The following is a 562-nucleotide window of genomic DNA, read 5'->3' on the forward strand; positions in this document are numbered from 1 at the left end:
AGGGCTCTATACCCCTTTCTTATTTTTTCTGACCAGGCTCCCGTGGTTTTATGGGTTTTTCCACGTGTAACCTTTCCTTTTTCGAAGCGCCTCCCCCTTTGGGAGTTCTACTTATTTATTTATCTATTTATTTATCTATTTATTTATTATATCTTTCTTCGTTTTCTTTCTCTGTGTAGACGAACTTTCCTACCTTTTCGGACAAAACCTTTTGTAACCTTCGTCCTGTCTTTGTCCTTATATGTCTTTAATTGATATTAGCCCTTGTGGCCAATAAAACGAATTAATTATTATTATTATTATTATTATTATTATTATTATTATTTTCTTGTTTTTTTTCTTTTTCCGTATTTTCGGTTATTTTTCGAGTTGGTAAAGATATTTTCTGTTTCCTATAGATACGCTCCTTGACTGTGGTAGGAGTGGTTTAATTGTGTGATTTTAACGTGGTTAATAATTAGTGAAGACCAGTAGTTCTCAACTATTTTTTCTGTCTACGGACCACGTTGATTGCTACTTTGTTCCAGTGGACCCCCACCTACTAACTATTCGATGTTTTTAA

This window comes from Octopus bimaculoides, chromosome 12 (assembly GCF_001194135.2).
Source record: "Octopus bimaculoides isolate UCB-OBI-ISO-001 chromosome 12, ASM119413v2, whole genome shotgun sequence".
Taxonomy (NCBI): Eukaryota; Metazoa; Mollusca; class Cephalopoda; order Octopoda; family Octopodidae; genus Octopus; species Octopus bimaculoides.